Source organism: Danaus plexippus, chromosome 25 (genome assembly GCF_018135715.1).
Source record: "Danaus plexippus chromosome 25, MEX_DaPlex, whole genome shotgun sequence".
Taxonomy (NCBI): Eukaryota; Metazoa; Arthropoda; class Insecta; order Lepidoptera; family Nymphalidae; genus Danaus; species Danaus plexippus.
This window is the reverse complement of record NC_083553.1, coordinates 384,316-399,187: the sequence shown is the minus strand read 5'-3', so window position 1 is coordinate 399,187 and position 14,872 is coordinate 384,316. Positions and strand designations below refer to the sequence as shown.

The following is a 14,872-nucleotide window of genomic DNA, read 5'->3' as shown; positions in this document are numbered from 1 at the left end:
CCTTACATTTGGTATTTTTCTATCCAATTTAAGGTCAGCTCTGGTGCTGTGTAGATAAAAGCATTAATAGAATACTATGGAGTAGCGAGTTATTTTACTAGGAATCGTCCCTATCATTTCAAACGGACCTTCTTAACCTTTTGGGACCTCTCTTCTTGTTATGCTATACATACTAAACAAACTCCTAGCGTGTGTTTTGACGTTACAGTCTGTAAATTTTTTTTGTTTGATATGGAGTAGTCTTGAATTTAAGTAAGTATTGTGCAAAACACTTTCATAAATATTCATATACACGTCTTGTTTTAAGATATAAATATGTATGGTGATAATTTAAAATCTCGTTTCATTTTTTCCGAAAAACAATTTTAGTTAAAGAACATGATGAAATAAGACGATAAAGATATTAAAATATCTTTGAATTGTTCACTTTTCCAAATTATATATGAATCAAATAAAAAATTCGAACACTATCCAAGTCTTTGATTTGATGCAAACTCTTGCAAACAGAACCTTAGCTTTATCTTGAAAGTTTCAAGTTGAACAAATACGAGATTTTACGAGCACAGAAGGAAATCAAATATGACATTTTGAAATGTAGGTATATTCTGATAACAGAATTTAAAATAAAAAATGTTTTCACAAGCATGATGAAGTGATACTATATCAATTGTTCTTCACAGTAAGTGCAAAAAGACAATTCCTTATAAATTGTTTTTAATATTATAAAGGATATAATAAGTATAAACTTTTACAATGATTTTCTCGCTGCATTTTATTGTTTCATTTTATCTGTGCCTTTTGTCGTAAAGAACTATCCTTTCCTCTCACCTCAGAATTAATAAATCATGCTTTGACACTACACACTATTTTTATTAATAACTTAAATATTTTATATACTTCTCTATAAAACTAAAAATGACCCTCATGGTAAAAACCAATCTCTCATAATCTGTACCTGCCCACAACAAAGTTTAGAACTCTAAAAGATAATTGCATTCTGACAAATATATGCTTGTAATAAATATTGACATGAAAACAAAACAGTGCACGTATATATAAATAAATTTGGAGATGATTAAATTACTCCTTTGTTTTTCGTTGCATATAAACTAAGACTTCATTTCAGTAGAGAAAATTTTTGATTCAACATATATAAAATTTTGAAGTTCAATGTTTGTATTTCATTTGAAACGAAAAAAATTATTAACCAGCAGTGACGACTTTTTTTTAAGAAAAATCAATGAAATATTTATTTTTTGTTGGTAAGGAGTGCTGTAGAAAAAAGGGTTGTAAAGGTATTTTTGCTTAAGTCACGTCATAGTCGCTATTTATAGAATTAGTCGTGCTTTATATTTGCGCGGGTCATTCCCTTGTGGCGGCATTATCTTAATTGGCTTGAACCTGTCAGCTAGAAGATAAAGCGTTTTTCAGAAAATTCTTTAGTGCTTCCTTGTATTAAAGTTATTCACAGTTTAATATATAATATTACTAAATATACTATATATGTATATGTTCGTTTTTGAAGTTTTCAATCAATACATATTATAAAACGAAGTCCCTCACCGCATCTGTCTGTCTGTCTGTTCGCGATAAAAACTACTGCACCGATTATCAAACAGTTATCAACACTCAATAGCATGATTCTCGAGCAAGGTTTTAGTATATAATTTGTTAAGTTATTTATTTATATAATTGCAAGGATAAAATGAGAAGTTGTATAGTATTGTCTACATCTACCATTATAAAGTATATTTCATGATCAAGTGACAAAATAAATTGAAGCTAATTTCAAAGTTCAAGAGATTTAAACAAGAAACCTAATTTAAGTTTTGTTGATTGTTTTATCACAACGGGTTACTGTACAGAACCTTAATGTACAATCTACCTTTGAAAACCAGACGTATTGAACGTTCTTTATTAGAGACGCGGAGATGAGAGTATTTGTGTAAACTGTTCTCTCAGGCTGAAAATAAACTTTCTCCTAGTAATATGCTAAACATCCTTTTCAGTGTTCTGAACCAAATTCAAAATTGTATATATTTTTATCTTCCAAATTAATTTGTCCAACTGAGAAAATCATGATATTTTAAATAAAATTAAATCTACTTGTATAATTGAGTATTGACCCATTTTATATTTAAATTATCCTATAGCTTTAAATATCTTAAAAACCAATTTGTAGACTTCTTATCATAATCTTTTCGTATAATCTATTCATTCAGTAAGTGTTAATCCATTTGTATTTGTAGTCTTTTAAACCTGCTGTAAAACAAAGTGACATAAAAACAAGTTACGGAGTTAAAGTCGTTGTAAAGTATTCTCTAAAAATCCCTTAAACTTTCCATGAAATAAATAAAAAGTTCATTGATACCCCGACATGTATATTTTTATGAATAATCTTTCATTATTTGTTATAGTCATTAATATTTAATTATATTTGTTTAAACTCAATAAATAATTCCATTAAATTATTGGTAGAGTTTCTGTTCTTGGTCATTGAATATATTTTAAATGTTTAATCACATCTGTTGAAAGTGACAACAATAATTTTTACTTAGAATGTAATTTTGAAATATTCTTTTTTTCGTTTAAATTAAATCATCTTTATAAAGAGAAAAGAATTTTAGCTGAAGTCGTTTTCTTGGAGACAATAAAAGTGACACGAACAATGGATTTAAGACTTTGCTAAAATAAAGATCAAGTTCTTAGAACGCTTTCATATTTTGGTATTTCTAAAGTTTCATGAAATTCCTTTAAAATCGTTGTTGCTGACGAAGAAACTGAATATAGACGAACCTTAGATAATTGTATATTTAATAGCAAATATTTTGCAAAATAAATTTGTTTTTGAAGTTCAAATAATAACCACTTCACTATTATAAAAGCTTTCTTTGTACTCATTGAAAGGCACATAAACAACATTTATTTTAAATGAAGTAAACAAGAAATTGTTTACAAGGTGAAGGCGCTTTGTGTTTGAATAGAATATCCTTAAAGATTCCGGAATTGATTGATTCAAAAACATCAACAGGAGAAGACAAAATCTGTTAAATACTGAGAGTCTGATGTTAAATAGAGCAGCCTCGGATGTGTTAAAGAATGATGATTGACAAATAAGATGATGATCTATTTAAAATTTGTAATATATCTGTCACGCCGGCTTATGTAAACTCTGCTTGAAACGAGTTTATTAATATGTAATATAAGTTCTCGTAGCTTTTTAGAGTTTTTTTACTCCGAAAACGTAACTCCCACATAGCTCCCTAAACATTATTTTATGTAAATGTGGCGCCTGAGGTGTATTCAATGTAGGTATATGATATTCAAAACAAACCCAAGGTTTGATCCCTGAGAAAAACACTTTCTAACAAAATAACTTTGAGAAAATACTACGATATTTATATATTTTCTTTATGAGCCGTGTCTGTCAAAATTGTAATATAAACTTTGTAAATATTTTGTAAACTCAAGTACAATCAATCAATCAAGTACAAACAGAAAATAATTTTATTAAATTAAGAATATCTTGATGAACAACACAACATCCTTTCATTTGTTTAGAAAAATATTTATAAGAATTAAATATGACTTGTGGAATTAAGATAAAGTCATAATTTCTCATAAATATACGAAATTAAAATCAAATACAATCTATTTGTAGTATAACAATTATATATCATGCGTATCATTCTTAATTCTTCATGATGTTGAGTTTCTGCTGGAGGTTATATAATTTATATTTAAATAAATTGTAATAAATTTTTATTATCATTTTCCTTCTAATATTTCACTTACAGAGATTCACACGAACGTTGCTGTTAACTTACCTGAAAATAAAACATCAAATATAAATAAATTATCCAATAACTATTAATTTTCACATGATGTCGTAACCACTAAACATATGTAAACCAGCTCCGTAGTTAATATTTATATCAAAATAGAGTATTCAAGTGTCCTTTTTCTTTGTAACAGTACATCGCATTAAATAATTCCACTGACATTGTTGTTTTCTAACGGATTGCATCCTAACGCCTCATAATATTTTTTAAGACGTAACATAAAACATTTAAATACGACGAAAATTGTTATTTCTGTTATATTGTATATTATTTATTGTATTTACAACTATTTTCACTAATAAATGAATCCTGTCATTTCGCTTAGTAATTGAAGTTTCAGATTCGCAAAAAATTTCATTAAATTTCATTGAGTTTTTTAGTATATAGTTAATAACTGACCAATGTTTTAATATATTAAGTAAAAAATATATCTGAAATTATGTAAAATTAGTCAAACTTTTAACAATTCACTCAAGGAACAAAAGACAGACGTGATTAAAAATAACTTATTGATTTTTAAAATAGGGTCTTTAGTGACACGTTTATATAAATGACTATTAAATTAGAAGTGCGTTAACATTAACTTTATAAGTTGATTATTATTAATTAGTTAATAATTAAAAAATAGTTATTTTAAGAAAGGAAAAGTTAAATTTCTCTGAGTTGGTGTTGTCGGATAATGTTAAATGAAATATATAATTATAGCCGTCTACCGAAATAGTGTCTCTGAAATAGTTTACTGAATATTAATAATTATAAACCACAGATAAAAATAATTTTATATTTAATATATTTTTTTGTGTATCTGTGTTACTTTAGGAGGGGTGGTTGTCTCCTTCCGGACCTCCTCCAACGTATTGGTTTTCGCACATTGGTTTTCGCATCCTCCACGCACCCTCCGGATGGTGCTAAGCAAACAATAACGCCGAGCTTTGCCGAGCAATAACCAGAGCCAAAATTATGGAAATAGGATATAATCATCTACAATAAGGCTTTCAGGTTTCCTGGCGAACAATTCCGTGTATAATGAGATCTAAGATTTTCGCGCAGACGAGGTGACACCTCGTCTGCCCGTGATCACGGTTGCTGCAAAGTAACCGAAACGTCGGGATTATGTAGTTTTTAAAAAATAAAATCCGCGTAGTAAATCCGAATAACACTAGTTTCATTTAAATTCCGTGTATCTTCTTATAGTACTGACTTTTTATAGGAAGGACGTCACTCTATAAGCCACGACTCTAACGTCCTTACTCGTGGAAACAAAGGTGGATGAAAATAAAGTCCAAACAACTTACAGACACCAAGTCTTTTCATGCAAATAATCACAAATAACTTTTATGCTACGAAAGGGCGACTGTTCATTAGCAAAACGGACATCCAGGAAAAGTTTCAGACAAAACTATTAGATAACATGTTTGTTATAATAAGTGAACTTAAATACTTAAATTAGCCTGACATTACTATTGGGATCTGGAGATGCAATCCATACAAGATTGAGAAAAATAGCGTTCCTAAACTTGTGAATGACTTCCCCAATAATGGTAGGAGTTGTCTACGGACGTATCCTTATTGCGTATGAAAAGTTGAAACATTCAGAACTTGTTTTATAATTGTTATTACTCAAGCATATTACTTATATTGTGAAAAAGAAACTAAACATAACGCTAGGTCCGTTATAACGACTCACTACTCACTAGAGTTTTTTATATTACAGAAATTAAAATAACACAAAGAATTTAAAAGAATACAGAGTTGAACAAAGTTATATTAGTTTGCATCAACTCTGATCTTAAATTGAGATTTATTCTCTTCCATTTATAACATCTTTTGAGTGTCGTATTAAGAAATTTTTCAAATTTCAGTTTTTTTTTATAGGTGGTAATAAATAAAGGATATTTATTATTATATAACGGAAAACTTAAATTGCTTTTCCAAAAGTTGAACACGTCTGATAAGGTTAACTAAGTTATATTATAACATAAGTTTAATTAAAGAAAGACTCCTTGGAACTGTTGATTGATTATATCAAGTTCAAAGCATTAAGACATAAAATGGGTTTAGAGGCAAGATATGTAATGTAGGTGAAAGGTAGTTCAGTTCTTCTTTCGTTTAAAGAGAATAAAAAAAAGTTGAACCTCCTTATTATAAAGTATTGAAAGAGAAAGTGCGTATTCAAATAATCTAATAACCCGCATTGCGGTGTCACTGTATTAGGGGAATCATTTCTTACTTCACGTTACTATATATGAAGCATGAACAGTGCTTTGACTCATTTTCTTCGCATAATATCGACGCATCAATTTTCTTCTATGAATTATTATTATTTTTATTATCTTGTTTCTTGTAATTTTGTTTTCTACTTTCTGGTTTCTTTTCAGCCCTTGAAATCATGCATAAGTTTTTAATTTAAAGTTAAACTGAAATACATTTCATAATGAGATTTAGTTTCAAATACATTTCGTTATAGTTATAATAAACAAATGTTGTTTATGCGTGCGTACGTGCGGGTGTGTGTGTGTGTATAAAATAGGCTTCAGTAAAAAAAAAGACTTATGCGAACATTGTGAAGTTAAGTATATTACGTTTTGCGCATAAATACGGTGATTCAATTTCTTTTCTTCCCTTGTCAGATATTTAATCGGCACTGTAACAATCAAACCCAATGTCTGATACTCATGATATGTAGGATTTTCACGATTTACACATTTAAATATAACAAAGGTTTCCGGATTTACTACACGATTTATTACTACATTGTACCCCATGTTTCGATTACTTTACAGCGACCGTTATCACGGACAGACGAGATAGAAGTGTCAGTTAGTCTTGATATCTGCCACGTATCGCCAATGATTTCTTTATTTCCTCGCGAACTTCTTTGTGTCCATGCAAAATGCAAAATGTCCATGCAAGACACATCTTGAAGTCTGGTAGTGTGGTTCCTTGGTTTTATTTATACTTATATAAAATTTACCATAAGATTGAGGAAAATAATTAATTGTCAATAGGAATTGTAACAATATTCTCGGACATACTATTAAATTGTTTATTACAGATAAGTAACTTAAAAGGAAATGTCACTCCCACCCTAGACAGTTAAGTAATGTTGGAAAAATCTTTGTTTTAGAGATGTCAACGCAGACTTTCAACATGTAAAGTATGCTCTTACCTCCAACAACCTACCCTTGCTTCGCCAACCACGCAAGAACTGATAGAAAATTTCATCTAGACGGCCGTGAGGCCGAAATGACAAATGGGTATTTAGGTCTTCATCTAGATCTATATATATTTTCTTAAAATATTTTACTAAAACCAAGGCTGTTCATTATTTAAATGCATATTATATGTATAAATCTTGAGAAGTACTGATGTACACTTTAGAAGTTCTAATATTTCTAATAGCTATCATTCATATTCCGTAAATTCTAACATTCCCTAAGGTAATTTGGACGGATGTAAACAAGCAGGAAATAACAAGCGTGGATATAAATCATAACTCTAGAGACCGGAAACATAAGATTTAATAGATTATCGTTAGATGTAAATAAATATGTAAATCTAAAATTAATTAAAATTTCAGCGCAAAAAAAGTGTATTTATCAAATAAGATCTAAGATTTTCGCGAGTATTCATAGAAATAAAACTAAATTTTCTGGATTTACTCACTTATAATTATTTTAACTGCATACTCCCGATGTTTCGGCTACTTTCAGCCGCCTTGATCACGGGCAGACGAGAAATATTAGTTGTAAATTCGAAAAATATAAGTTGAACTTCTCAACTTCTCAAATTAGAAATAAGGCAGGGAACTTAACTTGTTAACAAAATCCCTGAAAGCCATACACACGCCCTTTCTTCAGCTTATTCCGATTATTGTGGTCATTGTTGCAACATATTTATTATTTAGTAGCTATAAAGTCATGTTGCTAGTTAAGATTTTTTTTTGTGAGCTATTATTTTAAGAAACCTGTAATAACACTATATTTTGCTAGTTCTCATGAACTTCTTAAGAGAAGAAAACTTATTTAAGTACCAAAACCTGAAAAAATTCTAATCGGTTTACAGTTAATATAAATATTGTTATCGGTCTGGAATCCTGATCACCAGAGAACACTAAACGAGGAAGAATAATCAGGTGTACCATCATTGTCTTCATTAATACTTTTAATTAGATTGGAGGCTTTCCCGAAAGATATCACAACGCGAGGAGTAAAAATATATAAAAAAATATATAAATAATTTGTCCTTTAACGTGTTTTATGACTTAAAATTTTAAATTAATTTTTGCTATTTCTTTTGTACGACGTTAATATCCAATATTAAGAAAAATTACATTAAAATTCGTAAATAAACTTCTACCCGCATTGCGGATACGAAAAACAGAAATGAATCTTTAGAGACTGCTTAGTGAAAAATATATTTATGGTTATTTTAAAAAGTTCAATGTAGGAAGTGTGGGAGAGAGTTTGAAATTACTAATTCTACTTATATTATATAATGAATGGGAAAGTTTGTGGTCATTCAGGCCTTTGGTAGATTGTAGCCTCTTTTACGCAAAAAAAAAACGAGTTTTTATGAAAATTTTACAAAATTCCGTTTAGTTCTCTAGGAAAAACGACATGAAAATTAATATTATATGATGTCATGTATCGCAACTAATAGTTTGCCAGCAATTTATTTACCGTTTTATGATTTTTTTTTGGTTAAGAATATATTATTAATATCCGAGCGCATGAAATCGTAATACAATACAAACATACACATTCATCACTAAATATAAATATAAATTTTGAACGATAACTTTTTCAACAAAAACTCGAAAATATAGTTTTTTAGGCATTTCATCACTGCAATGCACTGGAACGTATTTTGATATGATTTTTATAATTAATAATATTTGGGTACTGACAAGTGCAAAATTTTTACTTGGTAGTTTTTTTTTATTTAACGTATGTATTTAATTATATGATTTTTTAATGAAATTTTCTGAAAAACCTAAGGAGAAAAAATTTAAACTCTCCCAAAGAACCTTTCGCATGTGATTGTACAAAGTTTTTAATTCAAATTCATGAGCGGGTCGCTCTCCGTGTGACATATTCTTTGAAACGTTTCATTTCGTTATCACATTCAAAAGGCTTACGATAAATGAACTTGTAACACCAATCGCTTGGATAGACATAAAACGTAATGAGTATGATAAGAAATAAATTTCTTATATATAATAATAATTTTATAGTTATTCTTTCTTATACCGGTTACTTTATTATTTACTATTTACTATTTAGATAACGAAGGTATATCAACGCGAAAATATTTTTTAATAGTAATCTAATTCTTGTCTCTAAAACATTTTAAACGCAGATTTCTGAGGAATTTTCATAACTGTTTCTTTGAATAGATTTTTTTCTTATTAAAAAACATATCAATAAAAATGTGATAAAGTTGTAAGACCAAATTATTACTTTTATTCCATTTGTGTGTGTATTTCCATGTGGAAGATGTGATATGAATGACATCTCCGACATACAAAAATAATTAATGTTGAAAGATGAGCGTAGTAAAGTTTAAGCCAGATTTTAGACTCTAGACTAACGTGTCCGCAGGTCTGGCAAGGCTTGAAAAACTTCGATAGCCATAAGCTCCGTAGGGAACTTCTCCCCCCGCGTGGAGTTTACTTAATGGACGCTTTATATCTACCTTACAATGGGTATGTTCACCGCAGATCAAATTTATCATGATGGGTTACCTGAATCTAAAATCAAATCTGATGGGAACAAGCAAAAGAGATTACATCAATTGAAATTGATAAGATCAACACATATGGATTCCTGCTGTGCTGCAATAGTTATGTGTTTCGGTGATTACCACACGGAAAAAATGTCGGCTAGTTGTCGTACATATTATATATTCTGACATGTCATAACATGTTATTTTTGATAGACATAGTGTCCTGTGAGATAACATAATGATTAATTCAGACATGCATTAAGTTTATTTTTAATTTGAAAAGATTTTCTTTATCTCTATTTTTTCATTAATCGTTAATTTTTTGGTTATGAACTTGTGGTAACGTATACAAGTTCAGGTACACAGTGTGATGAGTTTATTAAAGTTAAAGCTAATTTAAATTCAATATGAATGAGAGGTGACAAAACGTAGCAAGAAACTCAGTGTGAAGTTTAATTTGGAATAAAATGAAAAAGAAAAGGAAAAAACATGTATTCTACTAATTACGCACACGACTGATAAAGAAGAATGCCTCCGTTTATGTACCAGTCGAAGTTTATAATAAAGTTTAAGTTGCGATGGAAACTCGGGTATGCGACTGAATTTTACTGGAACATTGAACTCTGACGGAGGCTTCGTCTTGTGAGACCGTATTGTGTGGTCACTGGCTGGTGTACAGAAGCACTCCACATGATGTAGGTATATCCTAGGCGGTTAGACAGCGGTGGCCGTAATGATACTATGTGAAGATTTTGATTCAGAGCAACGGACAAAATTTAAAGATTATGATAAAATATGCACGTACTATAATTATTATTTGAACTTAATTTATGATTGGTCAACACCAATCCCCTAAGGACACGAACAGGTTTTGCTTATGAAAAGTGTGGGTATGTTTTGACTTCATGTTGTGTAAAGCGACAAACCAGTCGGTTTTCTTTCTATTTTATACTTTGAAACTATTCAGAAATGTTAAGAAGCCTCAAACGCATTTCTTTAGAGAGTTACTATTCTATGTCAGACGGTATGTCCCAGAGGGACTTTCTACATTACGGTCCCATAAAAAATGTGTGTAACTTGTTACTTTTCTCATTCCAGCAGAGTTTTTTGGTAGACTTCAATAACTCTTATTTTAAAATTCAAAATGAAGACAACTTAATAAGTCACAATTGCCATTCAACTTACGTTTATATTAATGTTTTTCACACTATATATTTCAATAACACCTGATATGTAATATCCATTTCAGAAGAGTGAAATCTGTGATCACTATATAGGGATATATGCTTTAGTTAGCAAAAACAATCACAAAATAATTATTTAATATTAGTTAATCGTAATTAAATGTAAACAGGTTGTTTTTATATGTTCTTCGAATAAATCATCCTATTTTCCTTATATTAACATGCATCAAGGTACATATTTAATATTATTTTTCTTGATTCTGATTTTTTTTCCAAATCTTTTACCTTTTAATTCTTTTACAAACAACAACAGCGTTAAACATGTTAAATATACACTCACGAGTGTATTGGTATTTGTTTATGATTGAGAATTAAATAACTTATTATTTAAAGGTGTGTGGTGGTGTCCTGGAGGTTAAAATAAAACATCTGCTTTTCTGAACCATCTTAATTCTATCAATAGTAAGATTCAGTTTACTATAGAATTGGAGGCAAATAATTCTTTAGCTTTCCTTGATATACTTGTCGTTAGGAATCCTGACAATACTTTGGGACATACTGTTTATAGGAAACCCACACACACGGACAGGTACCTCAATGGTAACTCACACCACCACCCTATACAGTTAGCTACCGTTGGCAAATCTTTGTTACAGAGAGCCCAACACCTTTGTGATGCTGACCACCTAGAGGCCGAGCTGCAGCATGTAAAACATGCTCTCACCATCAACAACCTGCCCGTGCCTCGCCAGCATCGCAAGAACCACCTGAAGCCACCCACAGTTGAACGACAACCTGCGATACTACCATATGTGAAGGGAGTTACTGACAGAATAGGCAACATTTTGAAGAAGGTTTCCATTAAAACTATTTACAAACCACATAAGAAAGTGAGCCAATTCTTAAGACCAATCAAGAGTAACATTCCTTTACAACAAGCGGGTGTATACAAACTCGACTGTGACTGTGGCTTGTCATACATTGGACAGACGAAGAGGAGCATCGGTACAAGGGTTAAAGAACACATCTCAGACATCAAAAACAGGCGCGCGTCGAAGTCAGCAGTGTGTGAACACACAATGGACAAACCAGGCCACTACATTCGTTTTGATAAACCTCAAATCCTCGCTCGGGAAGACAAGTATATACCGAGATTAATTCGCGAGGCTATTGAAATTAAAAAACATCGCAATTTCAATAGAGAGATGGCTGGAATCTATCAAACACCTGGGACCCCGTTCTTAAAAATATAAAATCCCATGTCCGAAACCACACCGCAGGACCTCAAGACACCGTGAGCGCATTCTGCCGGCATCCAGAGCGGTACGCCAGAAAATTAAGAAATCGATGGCGGTAGATGATAAATAACAAGGACCAACTGACAGACATTCACACCTCGTCTGCCCGTGATCACGGTTGCTGCAAAGTAACCGAAACGTCGGGATTATGTAGTTTTTAAATAATAAAATCCGCGTAGTAAATCCGAATAACACTAGTTTCATTTAAACAATTAAGTAATTTTAATGTAGTAAATATACTTAAGGCTTGTAGGTTTCCAGAGAACATTTATTAACATATTATTAAGGAGATCGCAAGCTAAGGTACCTCATTTACAATTAATTTATTGAAGAAATTAAATGAACTGTTTTTATCAAAAATAAATATTGGCGCATACGATGTCTTAATGACAGCTTAAATGCTAAATAAAATGTGCAACAACGAGATCTCTTTGACAAAACAGTATATAACAATGAACCAAGCAGTCTCCATGTAACATAAATTAAGTAATGATTGCAATATGAAAAGTGGGTGATTATTTTTTGAAAATGTTTTCAAAAAGTTAGCGGGCAGAGCAGTGGCAACTAGAGGGATAATCTTGTAAGACATTATGATATATCTTTTAAAGGATTAATTTGTAAACACAAACACAAATATTTATTTTTAAATAATTTGTCTCTGTCGTACAATATTTTTAGGCAATTAGTGAATCAGCCTAGAAAATTGACAGTGATGATGTCTCTAACATTTGATTAGTATAAAGAAGTAAGTTGGGACTCTTTTTACGATTGTTATATAAAAAATTGCTCTTAAAATATTTTGAAATTTGTACTTGCTAAAGTTAAAAACAGTTAGTTATTAATTAAATATTAATATTAATTTCCAGTTATCTCAATAAATTATTATTCATTGTTTTGATAGTAAATAATATGTTACGTTGAGCATTATTGGTTTTAATGTTGTAAATTTGATTAGCAATTAAATAAAATTGACTTTGAGGTCAAAAGTGCGAAATCTCGCTAGTCTATATAATAATACATAAAATCATATAATTATAATGAGTTCAGGAAAACGTTGTAGAGAGCATTATGCTTTTGATCAAGTTTATTTTATGGTTACTTAATAAAATAATACATAGGTTTTCAAAGTATATCCTTACAGCGGTGTCAGTAAGCGTATCGCGTAATATCTGCTCATGTTACAATATACGAACAGTTCTTTTCCTCTTTCTCTTATTTAATGTCAACGCACGTTTTAGATAATCTTTCATACATTATTCATATTTTTATAATGCACTAGCCACGGCTATTTTGTTTTCCTGATAACATTTATCGTTTTTATATTCATGTATTGTTGATTGTAACATAGGTATCACAAAATAAATGTTTTAAAAGGCTTAACTTCGGTCAATTTGCTCATTTACCAAATTTGTGGCTTTGCCGAGCATTTAATATTTTATTTCTCTTCCGAGGCAACAATGTTATCTTTCCTTACAAAATCCTTTCACTATTCGCAATTCGGACCGTTATTAATCAATAAGTTAATCAGAGATTGTTCAAATTATTTTTAATTTTTTAATTGATTTATTATTTAGAAACTGTAAGATCGAGATTTGTTTCATGGTCTCGATATATCCTTCATAACAGGAAATAAATATTTATGTTTTAATAACGATAGAATAACGATTTTGATACAATATTCTTTCAAAATATTGTATGGGTATGTATTCTAGTATGAACCTCTTAAAGTTCTCCATTTTATAGGAATCTAAATATCAATGTTACTTAACCTATTCTTAATGCTCATTCCTTATGAACCACAGAGTACTCAAAGTAATACTGTCTGTCGTATCTACTTTATGACATTGTTTATATTCTTACGTAAGGAAAATCTTAAACTAGATTTTAATTTTTTTTTATATTTTCTTCTTTAAAAAATTAGTCTACAGGCTCCAAAACATATTCGATTTTAATGCCATACTTCTTTTTATTTTCTTAACAATTTGTACAGAATTTTTTGTTCAAATGAGCAGATTTACTCTATTCTCTACTCTTCATGAATATGAAGAATGGAAGTAAAGGTGAAAGAGATCCTAACCGCATTGCAGATACGGATACACAAACAAGTCTTTCCAGCATCTTAAATAAATAAATAAGAAAATATTTGAAATTTATAAATTTCTTAGAATAAACTAAGCTTGTAAGTTAAATTAAAATACAAGTCCCACTAAACAATAGTAACAAAAATATTGAAGAAAATGCTTTGAAGATAGGTTCCACTAAGGGAAATTCTGCTATATTTTCAAATTTGTACAGTTAACGATATTCCATTTGGATAAATGAAACTAGCATTATTCGGATTTACTACGCGGATTTTATTATTTTAAAACTAACTAATCCCGACGTTTCGGTTACTTTGCAGCAACCGTGATCACGGCCAGACGAGGTGACGGGATTCCATTTAGATCTTTTAATTTTGTTTGTTACAGAACAAGATCTAAATCTATTATTACATGCTCTTTATATGCAGCATATATTTAAACACTGTTGTTAAAATTTAAGTAAAAATAGTAACCAGCTAATGCAAACAAATCTATAAGGTACTGGTTGCACTCGACCACTCTACGTCTCACATATTCTTTGAATCGTTTCATTTCGTTATCACATTCAAAAGGCTTACGGCATATGAACTTGTAACACCGATCTCTTGGATAGACTTCAATTGAAATTAATATGAAAAGATAAAAAATACTTTTGTGTTACATACCTAACACTGCTCCTTACTTATTTTACCTAACATTTTTATATCCATTTTAATTAATGATAAAGTAAGGAACGAGTT

At 30.2% G+C, this 14,872-nt stretch overlaps 1 protein-coding gene across 2 annotated transcripts in view; it reads right to left on the bottom strand.

Moving 5' to 3' along the window:
* Nucleotides 1-14,872, bottom strand: part of LOC116775096 (inactive dipeptidyl peptidase 10) — a 489,500-nt gene that overhangs the window by 116,492 nt on the left and 358,136 nt on the right. The gene's annotated exons all lie outside the window — the stretch shown is intronic.